This window comes from Geotrypetes seraphini, chromosome 1 (assembly GCF_902459505.1).
Source record: "Geotrypetes seraphini chromosome 1, aGeoSer1.1, whole genome shotgun sequence".
NCBI classification, from domain to species: Eukaryota; Metazoa; Chordata; class Amphibia; order Gymnophiona; family Dermophiidae; genus Geotrypetes; species Geotrypetes seraphini.
In genome coordinates, this window is record NC_047084.1 from 407,164,748 (window position 1) to 407,179,911 (window position 15,164).

The 15,164-nt window shown below is 43.1% G+C and overlaps 1 long non-coding RNA gene across 1 annotated transcript; it reads left to right on the forward strand.

The window, feature by feature from the left end:
* Window positions 1-635: 635 nt before the first annotated feature.
* LOC117347390 lies at window positions 636-8,982 on the forward strand. The gene is made up of 2 exons (XR_004536781.1): window positions 636-815; window positions 7,729-8,982. It is a non-coding gene; the product is annotated as an uncharacterized LOC117347390 (long non-coding RNA).
* The last annotated feature ends 6,182 nt before the right edge of the window (window positions 8,983-15,164 follow it).

Genomic DNA, 15,164 nt, shown 5'->3' on the forward strand with positions numbered 1-15,164 from the left:
CAACTCCATCACTCCATCAGATATTTCTTTCAATCCTCTCCTCTCTTCAGTGCAAGCTCTCTCTTTCAAAATGACCCTCTCCCCCCCCAACCATGCAATATGTGTCTCTGTCTGTTGCCCTCATCTTCTTTATTTTGATTGTGCAGACAGCAGATAGCATCTTCCTTCTGGCTGCTAACCCTATCTGCTTCCCACATGGAAACATTAGGTTGTCAGTGCCTTCCTCTTCCGAGTGGGTTTTAATAGTTCAAGTTTGCCAGTGGGGAGAAAGAAAAGACAGGTCTTGCTCCTTAGATGTCATCCAGTTGTGACAACTGCAGCTGGATGATATAATCAGACTGCCATGAGGTTTGAAAGACAACTTTTGGGGATTTCTGCCTATAAATAAAAATCCAAATCCCCATTGGGATTATTGCATTAGGGTTTTCTGGCCTTAACTGAAAATGAAGTTTTGAATATTAGCTGTAACTGATATAGATCTGATTTGCAAGCATTAATAAAATTATATATCAAACTCCTTTGGGATATCCATCTCCATTTTGTTCTTCATTGTTAGGGAACTTGAGGGTAGATGTTAAACAGGAAGTTCAGCTTCATTCCTTTGCAAAATCTCCTCCTCTGTCAGTTTATCATCTTTCTCTTCCTCCTTTCTGCAGCAGGACCCAGCCAGCAGTTGTAGCAAGGAGGCCGGTCCAGATTACTGAGGCATCGCACAGTGATGAAGAGGAGTTACCATGGTGCTGTATCTGTAATGAAAATGCTGCTATTCGCTGCCATGATTGTGATGATGACTTGTACTGCCCGCGATGCTTTAGGTAGGTAATGATGATAAAGAGAAAGGCAGAGATAGAGTCAGGAAAAGAGCTCATATTCTCTTTGAATTATTTCCAATAAGTACTTAGCAGGGAAAGAAAAACACTAGATTGGGAGCAAGTTTTAGGGAATAAGACACACATGCTAGATAGGCCATTGAGATCATTATTGAGAGGTCCATGTTGGGACATACTGAATTCTATCTTTATTTTACAAAAAAGTTTACTCTGCCAAAAGCTGAGTCTTTTGTAAAATATATATAAAGAAGTGAAAGAGTGCACATGTATTTGTCAGCACATACAGTAGGAGCAACCATTTTGCAAACATACAGGTGAACAAAGAGCAGCATCAACTTGCCAGCTTTCAAATAGAAGTATTGGCAATTCTACACAAGTTGGGGCCATTTTACAAACCTATCCTAATTCTAGGAGCTTGCATGCACAATTTGAAGTTTTGTGCACAGAATTATACAAGTTATAGAAAAGTGCCAGTTACATGTGTAACTTAATTGATAAATTAGCTCCTAATTGACACTAACAATCTATAATTGGTGTTAATTGGTGCTAATTACTAATACTAATCATTTCTATAGCACTACTAGACATATGCAGTGGTATTTGGCACTAATTAGTAGTTATGCACATAACTGCCCTTAATTGGTATTCTACAAATTGACCCCTGGTTCTATAAAGATCACTCAGATTTGGGAGTGATCCTGGGTTGCATGCAACTAATTGGTTTGTGAGCCATTAACAAGCAATAATTGGATGCCAACAATCAATTGATGTTACTTGGCAACCAATTAGGAATTGCATGTGCATATGCCTGCACGCTAGTCTATAACACTGGGCGCCTGAATTCCATAGCACACAACCCAAATGGGGACGTGACCATGAGAGGGGCACAAGTAAGTCAGAGGCATTCTAAAAATTTTGGTGCAGTGTTCCAGAATACTGGGGAAGAAGAAAAACAATGGATGATTAGGTTTCTACATTTGATAATCTTTTTTCTGTTAGTCCCTGTAGGATTCCATATGCTAGGTGTTCAGTCCCAACCCGATCCAGGAGTTGCAGAAATCCAACACTTTTCTGAGCACATGCTCCTCCCCCTTAGATTGAGAGCTAGAAACATATCCAGTTAAGTCCCAAAGCCAAGCAACATACCTGAACAAATCCAGGATAAGGGAGGTATGGAGGAAGATCCCCAGCAACACAGAGAGATTCTGAACTGGTCTGCTCTGCAAAACATGAAACAAGTAAACATGCACAAAGATAATCCAGCCAAACATTGAGGAACAATGTAGAACTAACCTGTGTGTGCAATGAGCATCCACATGAGACTGCCTTCAGTAAAGCATACTCACAGAAGGGGAACACTGCTCACAGGATCCATCAACTGACTGGAAAGATTTCAAGCCTGCAAGGTGAACAATTGAGGCAGAAAGATGCAGACTATTCAACAACTGAGTACATACAGAGAGGGCAAGTCGTATGGAATCCTATAGGGACTAACATAAAAGATTATCAAAGGTAGTTCTGTTAAGTCCCTTCCAGATTCCAAACGCTAGGTGTTCAGTTCTCACCTGCAGTCCGGGTATTGCAGAAATCTACAACTTTTCTGAGCACATGCTCCACCCCCCTTAGCCTGAGAGCTGGTAAACAAATCCAGTTTCACTTTCTGCAAGCAGTGCGTTGTAGCAAGAGTTATGGTTTACTAATCAGTTACATAAACAAGTTACGTGTCTGTTAGTTTTGTCTAGGGAAAACCATAAACGCTGATCCAGGTTCAGCTTTATTGCCTGTTTACATGACACAAGACCCAGGCTAATGAGAAATACTTTTATTATGAAAATAGAAAAATATAATCCACAAGCCAGCTGCAATATCTAAATATTGTTCACAAAATATCTGACTACATAAATGAAACTCAGTACATAATTATCACAATACACTTGTTAGATAACTAAGTAAACTAATTGTTACACACGCTAAACAATTCCTTATAATAATAATAATCCCTGATTATAAGCAAATGATTACAGTATCACACAGGTAGCTTCACAAACCTTGTCCTATATCACAATTGGATACTTATCTAACCCAGCTGATAAGAGAGTAAATTCCGTATTCTCACCCTTTGATTAGCCTCTGGCGAAAATTAGGTGAAATGGAAAACCTTATTGTTAGCTTCAGGAGATGTAAGAAATCCTTTGTTACAGGCACACGTGTTTGTCAGCCCCTGGGAAGGCTATAACTCATTGGCAGACAAGTTCCTTGAAGTGATGGAATTCAGAGCTGTTTTAGAGTCCGAATCACTCTCTCTTAGGCAGAGAGTCACCCGAGGTAACTTTACAGGTCTAATTATTGAAAGAAAAAGGTTGCGTGTAGAACTCCTGTGGGAAGAAGTCTTTTGCAGTTGCTCTGCTTCTTTTTCTTATTTTTCGCTTAAAGTTCGTTTCTTGATGGCTTCAATGCTGTGCGACCCCTTCCGGTGGTTCCCTATCAGAGGAAAGGACACAGTCCCAGGGTGCTGGACTGCAGCTTGACAGAGAAGCTCTGGTGGATCTGTGGAGCCAGTATGCTTTGTGCCACCATTTATAGATTTGGGGTCCTTTTCCCTGGGAGTCTTCTGGCCAGTGACCTTGTCCAGGTTTCAAGCAGGCTGCCTTTCCCACCCCCGACCATGTGGACGAGGATCTGTGGGGCATATAATAGTCGGTGTCCGGCTGGCAGTCCAAAGATCTTCCACTCTGGTCATTAAGAAGTTTCTGAGGCGGAAAATCCTTTCCCTCCATTCAGCTGCTGTTAAAATCACTGACAGGCATGGCACTACAGAGACTGTGAGTACCTCAATTATGTCCTATGGGAACTTCGGGGATGGCTTGTAAAACGATTTAAAAGTCGTTTTTCAGTTTCTGAGGATAAGGTTCAAGTCCCCCCACCTCCCCAGACCACAAATAATTATTTTTTATTTTTGGATTTTGTTTATTTTTGCTCAAGGCCCAGCCCAGGCAGGATTTTCTGTCACTCGCACCGGCAAGCAGCAGATGGGGTAAGGAGCTTGTTTGGGAGGGAGGGCAGACGCCACTTCCAGCACGGGGGTGCGATGCGGTTCTCACGAGGGGGTGTTCGCCGGGGAGGGTGCGATGCTGGTTTGAGCGGGGGGAGAGGGGGTGAAGGAGCAGCGCCGTAGCCTCGGGGGGGGGGGGGGGGTGAAGGAGGAGGTTTCCCTATGAGGAAACTCGCTTTGATATACGAGCAATTTGGTTTACGAGCATGCTTCTGGAACGAATTATGCTCGTAAACCAAGGTTCCACTGTAATTTAAAAACCCCAAAAGAAATCCAAGCAATTAAAAGGCTGCAAGAGGTTTTCATTAGGATCTCTGAGAAAGGTATTTTTAGTTTTGCTGAAATATGGCCCATGTTGGGTCACTTGAAATTTTATACATCATTTGGCTTGTATTTTATTCTGTGAGGTTATTTGTGACCATATATATCTTTTTAGGATTGCTTATCTGTTATTTGAATACTTATTAAACTACATGCTGGTACATCTGACCTCCTGTTCCATAATTTTTGTTATTTTTCTTCTTCATTTATCTTGTTTAATACCTTGGTACCATTTGCAGACTGTGTCTGAATTCAAGAGGGCCTGGATAGGCACATGGGATCTCTTGGAGAGAAAAAGAGATAGTTTACTGTGAATGGGTAGACTAAATGGGCCATTTGGCTTTTATCTGCCGTCATGTTTCTATGTTGTTTTCTTTACAGAATACTGAGGATGCCTATCCTACTTGCATGTCAGGATTTATACCTGGTTTCAGCAGGTGTAAGTTCTTGTATGTGGGAATCTGCGCTGTTCTATGGGGGGTGCTGAGCTGAGAGTATCCTTTATAGAATAGCAGTGAATGTCAATTTTTTTCTAGCACCGATTTGTGAATGCAAATTACTGAATCTGGCCCCGAGTTCACAAAACCCATAGCATGCAAATGCTAAGGCGAGGGGGGGGTAGGGGTGGACAAGGAAGAGACATCAAGTTTCAAGTTTATTTAAAATTTCTTATACCGCCTAATCAATCCTTCAAGGCAGTGTACAAAAATACCAAAACAGTGTACCAAATAGGGTCAGAGTGTAGTCAAAGACAAATTGGGGAAAAAGACAAATTTTTAAAAACATTGACAAATGGGAATGAAGGGGAAGAAGGGTGGAACTACAATTGATTGAAAGAGAAAGAACATTTAAGGAAAAGAACAAAAGGAAGGGAAACTGGAGTTAAAAACCTTTCCAATCTGGTTTGTCCTTAATAGGGCAGTTTAAGTAACAAAGACATCAAGGAATAAAAATGTTTTTAACTTCGCCTTAAAATTGGCAAGACTTGTTATTTCACGTAAGTGATTTGGAATACTATTCCAAAGCAAGGGGGCACTAACGGAAAAAATTGTAGCCCTCATTGTACTGATATACTTCAACGAGGGAATAGTTAGAAGGTTGTGAGCTGTGGATCTTAAAGTCCTAGATTGATTATATGGAATAAGTAGGTTGTTAATAAATTCAGTTTGATTATTTGCTCTGGTTTTAAAAGTAAGTAAAAGGATTTTGTAAGTAATCCTATGTTCTATTGGAAGCCAATGAGCTTTCTGTAAGAGGTGAGTGACATGAAGATACTTTTTTGCATTGAATATGATTTTTACTTCTGTGTTTTGTACTATTTGAAGTCTTCTTATTTCCTTTTTTGTAATGCCTTTGAGGAGGGCGTTACAGTAGTCTAAGCATGAAATGACAAGTGAATGGATTAAAATGTTCAGAGAAGAGGGCTCTAACAATTTTGCTAAAGCTTTAATCACACGTAATCGATGGAAACAACGTTGAACAATTGAACTAATATGTAAGTGATAAGAAAGTTTACTATCAAATGTAACTCCCAGCAATTTAAGAGAGGATACCACTTTGATAGGTAGATTTTTAAGTATTAGCGGGGATTGAAGAGAAAGGCCATTTTTAACTGGAAAAAAACATTAGTTTTGATTTATTTACATTCAAAGAAAGCTTGTGTACGTCAAGCCAGGAGTTAATCTTTTCTAATTTTTGATTAATGAGAATAATTTCATTAGGGTTATTTAGGTCTATTGGGTGAACTAGTTGAACATCATCCACATAAGCGAATGTTGTCAATCCAATAGATTGGCCTAAAGTTAGGAGAGGGGCTAAAAAGATATTGAAGAGTAAGGGAGATAGAATTGAGCCTTGCGGGATACCATATGCAGTAGTTATGGGGTCAGAAGATGATGCGTTAAAGACAACCTTGGAGATCCGATCAGAAAAGAAAGAGGAAAACCAGTCAAGAACTAGATCTGAGATACCAATATTTTCTAATCACGTGAGAAGGTTTGTGATCTATGGTATCAAAAGCTGATGAAAGATCCAATGAAATGAGTAATTCCGACTGATGATGATCTAAAATCGGGGCGTACTTGACACTTCTACGCACAGATTATAGAATACTAACCATTAAACCATTGAATTCAAGTGCTTGCACCTATAGTTAGGTGCATAATATAACATTTACATTAGTATTCTGTAATGGCATTTACATTGGTAATTGCCGATATAGAATTCACAGTGTGCATCATCTTAGAAACATAGAAGATGACGGCAGAAAAGGGCCACAGCCCCTCAAGTCTGCCCCTCTATTGACCCACCCCATTGAGTCTGAGTGCTAGTGACCTAGTCCCTTAACTTGACCCTCGTAGGGATCCCACGTGGATGTCCCATTTATTCTTAAAATCGAGCAAGCTGGTGGCCTTGATCACCTGCACCGGAAGTTTGTTCCAGTGATCTACCACCCTTTCCGTGAAGAAATACTTCCTGGTGTCACCACTAAATTTCCCCCCTCTGAGTTTGAGCGGGTGCCCCCTTGTGACCGAGGGTCCCTTGGGAAAGATATATCGTTTTCCACCTCAACACGACCAGTGACGTATTTAAATGTCTCAATCATGTCACCCCTTTCTCTGCGCTCCTCCAGGGTATAGAGCTGCAGTTTGCCCAGTCTTTCTTCGTATGAGAGACCCTTGAGTCCGGCGACCATTCTAGTGGCCATCCGCTGGACCGATTCAGCTCGAAGCACATCTAGTGGCCTCCAGAATTGCACACAGTATTCCAGTAATTACTCCCCTCCTCCTAATTCTATAAAAGTGGGTGCCCAACTTTACAGAAAGGGTGGTAGATGCATGGAACAGTCTCTCGGAAGAGGTGGTGGAGACAGAGACTGTCTAAATTCAAGAAAATCTGGGATAGGTACGTGGGATCTCTTAGAGGAAGAGATAATGGTTACTGCGGATGGGCAGACTGGATGGGCCATTTGGCCTTTATCTGCCATCATGGTTTCTATGTTTCTAAGTTTACGCTTAACTTTCAATGTTGGGTACCCAATTTATAGAACATAACTTCAGTGGTGTAGTAAGAGGGAAGGATAGACCACCCTGGGTATTGTCTTGGTGAGGTTGCCAGCACCTCTCTGCTCCCCAAACCACGCTCATACCCCCTTCCCTGTCCCCCGTACCTCTTTAAATCTTCACCAGTACGAGCAACTACTCTGGCCTGGCTCCCTCTGAAATCATTTCCGGGTCACGAGGCCAGGAAGTAACATTAGAGGGATAGCCAATGCTGGCACGAGCAGCAAGTTAGAGAAGCTGCTCACGCTGGTGAAGATTTAAAGAGGTATGGGGGTGGGAAGGGAGGATGCAAGGGTGGCGTGAGTGGTGCGGAAGGAGTAGGGGGTGGAGAGGAGGGCGTGGGGGGGCACCTCCTACCTTTGCTATGCCACTGGCAGCACTTACCTGAACTTTGCTGCATTGTACTGGCTTAGAAAATCAACCCCTCCGTCTTAAGCAGAGTTTCTGTTTGTACTGCCTGCAGGGAAGGCCATGATGAGTTTGATCGGAAGGAACACCAAACATCCAGCTATCGTCCTCCCAGCAAGTACAGATGAGTTCGATACATGCAAAAATGGACAAAAATGTAAGACTGTGAGGTACTTCAAACACAAGAGACTGAGTAATGGATTGCTTCAAACTCTGCTGATAAGAAGGGCTTAAACTCAAAAAGCACTCCTGCTTCTCATTCTTCTACTGGCTGATAGAATTTTGTTTGCAGCATGAGTTATTGTTTTTGTCCAGGGGTTCATTTTAATCCGGTCTGAAAAGACTTATCTTATATTATCTCCAGTTGGGACTTGAATCATCCGTCTTGGCTCCTGAGGAAAGATTTGAAATGGAGCTCTGTTGAGCTGTGACAAGCTATGACAACATACCTGCTGTGATTCAGATAAGCTCTTGAATGATTTTTTGATTATCATAAACTTTGAAAGAGAAAAACATTTTTTGAATAGTTTTGAATTCATTATAAGGGGATGGGTTTTTTGAAATGCTTTTTTGTCCCTTCTTTCCCCTCTTAGTACTTCGCTGTTTATTGATTTTTCTATTGATATTTGATTGGAGTATTACATGATGTACAGGGCAGGACTTATTTAGGTTTCATATCCTGGTGCTGGTCACCTATAAGTTTCCTGCCTGGGGCTTAAATTAGTATAAATTTTTTTCATAATTCAATTTTTTAGCCTGAACTGACTTGTCTTTTCATTTAAAATTTGTCAGCTCCCAGCGTTGGTCCTTTGAGCGGATTTGAAGGGTTCTGCCAATTATTATTATTTTTTGTTGTGATTAATTAATGCACAGCTTCTTTATAAACATTTGAATTGATTTTTGGAAGTACTGTTCTAAGAACAATGGCAGAGACTCAATCATTTTGGATTTGTGTGTTTTATCTTTCCGCTTGAAGTCCCACAGAAAGCACGCACCGAGGCTGATGTTAGATGTGACAACGAGGAGGCTCCCAAGCTTCCCTGAGACTGAAGGAGGCCCTTTTCTCAGTTTCTGCCCTGGGGCCTTGCATCTAATACTAGTCCTGGCACACACTCCAACATGTAATAACCAGTGTTAATCTAACTCATAGGTGATGTTATGACAGCTTTAGGGTTCTAAGCCTTTTGGAAGCTATATGATAGGAGTTTTCTGCTCCACTTAAAATATCCACTATTCTTTAACAAGTTGCTTAACTGGTGAGATTTGGACAGTGGATATAATCTCTCTAATAAAAGATACTGTAACCATATGTGTGATGGGGCTTGTCCTGGAATTTGCTGAAATTGGTTGATTGGGTCTCCACTTAACTAATCTTCTTCTCAGGCTTGCTTCATGGAATCGAGCCCTGGTTACAGAATGGTGCTTTGGGAAAGGTGAAGTGTGGTGGAGTCTGCACTCTAATCTGACTGCACATCAGTGCCATGCCAAAAGCCAGTCATTTTTATAGAAGCCTGGGTGTTCTGACTGTGCTTAGCCTGAAGTTGGAGTCTCCCTCCTGTGTATGGGTATGGAGTAGATTCAACTTTTCTGGGCATTCTTACACACAAAAATGCTGCCTCTATACAAAGCAAAACTCTAACCTGTATAGATTAAAACAACAACAACAAACGAACAACACATTCTTAGATACTGTATTTCAAAATTATATTTTGTATGTACTAATATTTTGGACCAATTAAAAATTGTTCTGCTGAGACTCTTGAAGATGCTTCCCTAGAGCATAGCCTGTGAAAGAAAATGATAGATTCTTTCTCCCACACAAGCAAGTGCACATAGCGCCATCATAGAGAGAGAAAGGGCCAATCAACTACACTGAGTGCTGGTGTGCAATACTTGTTTCAGGGGTGCAGCTTGTAATCTTTTGTCTTTTCCTAGTCCAGGGTTTCAGACCGCAGAGAAGTAGTAAAAATAAGACCAAAGGTAGGAGTGGTGCAGAAAAGGTATTTTACGTATTAAGTTGTATGCAAAATCTGCAATATGCACAGTGTGAGCATATTCCAATACACACCAAGGCCCCAATTCTACAACTAGTGCCTAAAACATAGGTGCCGAGGAACATGGCGCTTACCGCATGTCAATTTTTAAGTTAAGTGCGCCTAAAGTGGACTGGTGCTGGTAGGCATCCTAACCTTAGGCATATCCTATTTATGTCAGGGTTTTCTTGGCCTAAATACTGGTGCCCAAGTCCAAAACAGGGGCCTACATGCCAAACGCCCATAATGCGCCCCTAAACACGCCTACTTTCTGATTGACAGCTTGGACTAGATGCCTGCCTGAAAGTGATAGGTGCCTACTGAGTTAAGTGCCTCCATCCAATTAAATTTTAATTTAAGCCAATTAAGAAGTGCTAATTGCTTGTTATTGGTGCCAATTAAGCTTTTTACATAATTAAGTCAGGTGCCTAGATTGGTGCCATAATTTTTTTCAATGCAGCTGTGGAGCAAATTTTTGGGGGGTTCGGGGAGGGAGGGGGGTTAGGGGTACTTGTTGGGAGGGGGGTTAGTAGTTGTAGATATGGCAGGAGGGAGTGGGAACCCTCCTGCCAAAATTTTAAAGAGCCTGAGCAACGTACAGGGAGGGTTGGGCTGTGCCGGGCCGGGCCGATGGCGGTTTCGCGATGGCAGGAGGGAGTTGGCATCCCTCCTGCCATATTTGCGGGGACAGGGTGGGCAGTGTCGGGCCCGATGGCGGTGACGGCAGATTTAAAACCACGGGCTTGCTCTGCTAAAAAGCATTGCGAGCCCGTGGTTTTAAAGGGCAGAAAAGGGCAGGAGAGTTGGCCAGGATAGAAGCGACTGATCTTCAGCAGTCGCTTCTTTTCTGATTGGCAAGCCCAATCGGTGTTAGCTAAAGTGTTTAGTGAATCGCTGCCCTCCCAAATTTGCATGCCATTTATTCATTTGCATGCATGGATCGGGAGGGGATCGGTAAACACTAGTGAATCAGACCGGAGAGAAATCTGCTCGCTAAGGGCTCGCAAACCGATCGGTACACAATCAGTTTGCTTTGTGAATCTAGCCCTATAGGCATCTTTTATAGAATCTGGGCCTAAAGGAACAAGTAACAGTCATGTTAACTCTACCTCATTCCCACCTATCAAACATGGAATGGAGGAATGATCTAATTGTTAGTGCAGTGTGCTGGGGGAACTGGGTTCAAATCCCACTGCAGCTCCTTCTGATCCTGGGCAAGCCACTTAACCCTCCCTTGTGCCAGGTACAGAACTTAGATTGTGAGCTCACGAGGGTAAAGAAAGTACCTCTATATGAAGGGGTGCTGAAAAGTTCTCAGCCCAACCAACCAACTTCCTAAATTCTGACATTATTTGCCACTGTAGCTGATAAGAGTGTTATCTTATTTCATTAAGTGCCAATTTACAGAAACAAAATGCTGTGTTTGACATTGTTTCAGATCATTTATTGAACTATATCCACATCATTCTCTTCTTGGTTGGGCTGAGAACTTTTCAGCACCCCCTCGTATAAACTGCTTTGACTCACAACAAAGGAGTATATCAAATACATTATTCCCTTACCAATATAACCCAAGTCAACCCTCTTCCAGAAATAAGTTTCTTGATTAATATTTAGATGGCACCTTTCAAAGTAACCAGAGCTATGATTTCATTCAAACATCTGCTCTGAAACAGCAGTAACTTTGCATGGGGCTGAATGCTCTGCTGTCCTTTGTTATCTATCTGTGTGATCTTTCCCCATACCAGCTAAATTTTGACTGTTGCAAACAAAGTATGTCATTCAGTGGCTCCTAATTTACCATTTGAAAACAATTATCCTTTGTTCTCACAATTGATTTTTTATGTCTACTAGACAAATAGCTAATGTATCGTTCATTGTATCCGCCTTTCCTCTCACAGTACAAGGAAGTTCTGTCTTATCTAGTGCTTTTCTGCTTAGCTAAGATGATTAGATCACTTACTGTCAAAGTCCATACAGGTCTTTCTACCAGGTAGAAAGGAACTCCATGTAAATTCTGTCAGTTAGTGCGTAGGAGGATTCCCAGGAAAACTTTTCATCATAAAAGTTTCTCAGGAATCAAAAAGAAACACTGACATTGGCAGCTCTGAAAACAAGATTGTGCCCTGACATTTAGAAGGAATTAAAAAAAACAAAAACAACCTCCCCCCCCCCTGCCCCATAGTGGCAACTGGATTCAGTTAGATAGCTAAATGACACAACACTAAGGGACTTTGTCTAGGAAAAAATATAAGCTCCAAAGAAAGAATGAAAAAGAGAGACAGAATGGTCCTTTTATGTACAAAGTGATGCAATGGTTTGGTATGGGCTCAGGTTTCATACATATGATTAATATGTTATATAGCCTTCCCAATATTAAAATATGTATTAATAATGCTCTTACTCAAAAGTTTTATCTCTATCGGGGTGTCAGACAAGGTTACCCGCTCCCCACTACTATTTGACCTAGTATTGGAAACTCTTCTTCTGGCTATTGAGCAATCAAGTAGCATTAAGGGAATATCTTACGGAAATGGTATTTATAAGATCTCGGCTTATGCTGATGATATTTTATTATATCTTACTAGTATTTTAGCCCGTTACATTAACGGGTGCTAGAATATATCTGTCTGTCTTTCTTTATTTCTGTCTCTCTCTCCCTCCCGCTGTCTTTGTTTCTGTCTGTCTCTCTCCCTGGCCCCCTTTGTCTGTCTGTCTTTCTGTGTTTCTCCCTGCCCCTGTGTCTTTCTTCTTTTCTTTCTGTCTGCCTTCCTCCTGCTGTCTGTCTTTCTTCCCCCCCCCCACTTCCCTGTGCAGCAGCCACAGCAGCATTCCCTCCCCTTCCATGTCCCTGTGCAGCAGCATTTCCCCCCACCCTACTTCCCTATATGAATGGGCTTTAGAAAGGTGGATGTGATGCCCACATAGCAGTGCATACTGACTGTATAGAGAGGTCTGTGTTGGTGTCTCTTAGGGAGCGCATGTCACTGTGCGTCTGTTGCGTTTAGGAGCTGTTGCGTTAGGAGCGTTTAGGTGCGTCTGTGCGCATGGAGCTGCGGCGCTCCTGCTGGCAGCCGCGGGATGGCACTGTGACCTGGGCTGCGGCCAGGCTCCCTCACTCAGCGAGCGAGACCTGGGCGGGCAGCGGGCTGGGCCTTGCGGCGCACGGAATTGCAGAGCGGTGGCTGCTGCAGCCTCCAGCCCGGCCCCGAGATGTCCGGCAAAATCGAGAAAGCAGAACAGACCAGCAGTGTGGGGCAGTTGTAGGCGCGCATGCGCACTCCTTCCTCCACGGACATACAGATCAGGCAACACGCAGGTAGGAGTGCGCATATGCGCTTAGCATTTTATTATATTAGATGGAACCAGAAATATCTGTACCAGCTTTATTACAGTTGATTGATGCCTTTGGAACCCAGCTACCCTACCTGAGCCTCAGAAGTTGGCAGGCTGATCTGGCCTTTGCCAACCAACATTTTTGCACATGCTCAGTTCATATGTGAACTGAGCATATGTGGAAGTGTACATCAGCTTCCAGAGCATCCTGTCGATTTCCTACTGCTCAGGCAGTTGTGGGCTGGGCTCTGGTAGGGAAACAATTTGGCTGATGGGGCTTGAGCACCCTCATCAGACATGTACTGGCTGCAATAGCGTTAGAGGGGCTTGAGCTCAACTTGGGGGTCCCAGGCCCCTATGGCTCCCTGTGGCTACACCACTGCTTGACTACACTAACCATTAGGCTATTCCTCTATTCCATATGTCCCCTTGACATGCTTTTGGCTAAAATTAAATTAAAGATCTAAATCATCGGTTAAGGGTGATCCCTTCTTGGTCTTTTAAGTTAGAAATGTACTTTTGCAAGATCTGGCACTTACATGTGCAGGAATATGTTGGTTGGGAGCATTAATACTCTGTCATTCAACCCATCACCTATGAGGCTGATATGCACAGATGGGGAGAGGGACCTTGGGTGATAGTGTCTGAAGATCTAAAGGTGATAAAACAGTGTGACAAGGCGGTGGCTGCTGCCAGAAGGATGCTGGGCTTTATAAATAGAGACATAGCCAATAGAAGGAAGAAGGTGTTGATGCCCCTGTACAGGTCATTGGTGAGGCCCCACTTGGAGTATTGCGTTCAGTTTTGGAGACCATATCTGGCAAAGGACTTAAGAAGACTTGAAGCAGTCCAGAGGAAGGTGCCGAAAATGATAGGAGGTTTGCGCCAGAAGACGTTTGAGGAGAGACTGGAAGCCCTGAATATGTATACCTAGAAGAAGGAGGGACAGGGGAGATATGATTCAGACGTTCAAATACTTGAAGTGTATTAACGTAGAACAAAATCTTTTCCAGAGAAAGGAAAATGGTAAAACCAGAGGACATAATTTGAGGTTGAGGGGTGGTAGATTCAAAGGCAATGTTAGGAAATTCTACTTTACGGAGAGGGTGGTAGATGCCTGGAATGCATCCCAAGAGAGGTGGTGGAGAGGAAAACGGTGACGGAGTTCAAAGAAGCTTGGGATGAACACACAGGATCTAGAATCAGAAAATAATAGTAAATATTGACTAACTAAGGCCGGTACTGGGCAGACTTGCTGGTATGTGTGTGTATATGGCCTTTTGATTGAGGATGGGCTGGGGAGGGCTTCAATAGCTGGAAGGGTGTAGATGGACTGGAGTGAGCTGTGAAGGAAACTTCAGCAGTTGGAAAAGCACAGTACCAGGTAGAGCTTTGGATTCTTGCCCAGAAATAGCTAAGAAGAAAAATTTAAATTGAATCAGGCTGGGCAGACTGGATGGACCATTTGGGTCTTTATCTGCCATCATCTACTATGTTACTATGACCCAGGTCAGACTGGAATCATTAAACCCCCATGGACTCTTTTTGGCTAAGGTCAAAGATAAGCTCTGAGCCGTGAACAAATAATAGCCCCTTCTTGGCTTTTTAATCTAGAGTGCCATTAGACCCCCAAAGGGGCTATGAAACTGAATATTTGGCTTTTCCAAGATTAAAATTCCCCCTCTCTAAAAAAATTCCTGGAGAAATTTCTTTAGAGTTTTTAGTCGGGGGTCGGCAACCCGCGGCTCCAGAGCCGCATGCGGCTCTTTTCCACTTTGCTGCGGCTCCGGTAGTGTGTCACGCAGGAATGCAGCTTACAAGTCCGGCGTCGCGGCGGGAAATAGCCATGCTGAGCAGTGAGCTCAGCACACACAGTTGAAAGCCTTGCTTGCTGATTGGTCCGGCGGCCCGCCCGCCGTGCCGGACAATCAGCAAGCAAGGCTTTCATCTGTGTAGTGCTGAGCTCACTGCTCAGCATGGCTATTTCCCGCCGCGACGGACTTGTAAGGTGCACGTCTGAAAAGAAATCATCCTGGCCGGGGTCGGTGTCATGCTCGGAGATCTACAGCCTTCCTATCTCCCTCTCCTTCTACTGCTTCCGGCCACAACCCCTGCTCCGCGG